Here is a 237-nt window from a genome sequence, read left to right as displayed (position 1 = left end):
TATAAACAAATGGAAGAATAAAAACCATATGACCATCTCAATAGATGCAGAAAAAGTTTTGACAAAATTCAACACCAATTTATGATAAAAACTATCCAGAAAGTGCACCTAGAGGGAACCTACCTCAACATAATAAAGGCTGTATATGACAAACCCCCAGCAAACATCATTCTCAATGGTGAAAAATGAAAGCATTTCCTCTAAGATCAGGAATGAGACAAGGATGTCCACTCTCAC

Source organism: Physeter macrocephalus, chromosome 18 (genome assembly GCF_002837175.3).
Source record: "Physeter macrocephalus isolate SW-GA chromosome 18, ASM283717v5, whole genome shotgun sequence".
In the NCBI taxonomy this organism is placed as follows: domain Eukaryota; kingdom Metazoa; phylum Chordata; class Mammalia; order Artiodactyla; family Physeteridae; genus Physeter; species Physeter macrocephalus.
This window is presented reverse-complemented; position numbering follows the sequence as displayed.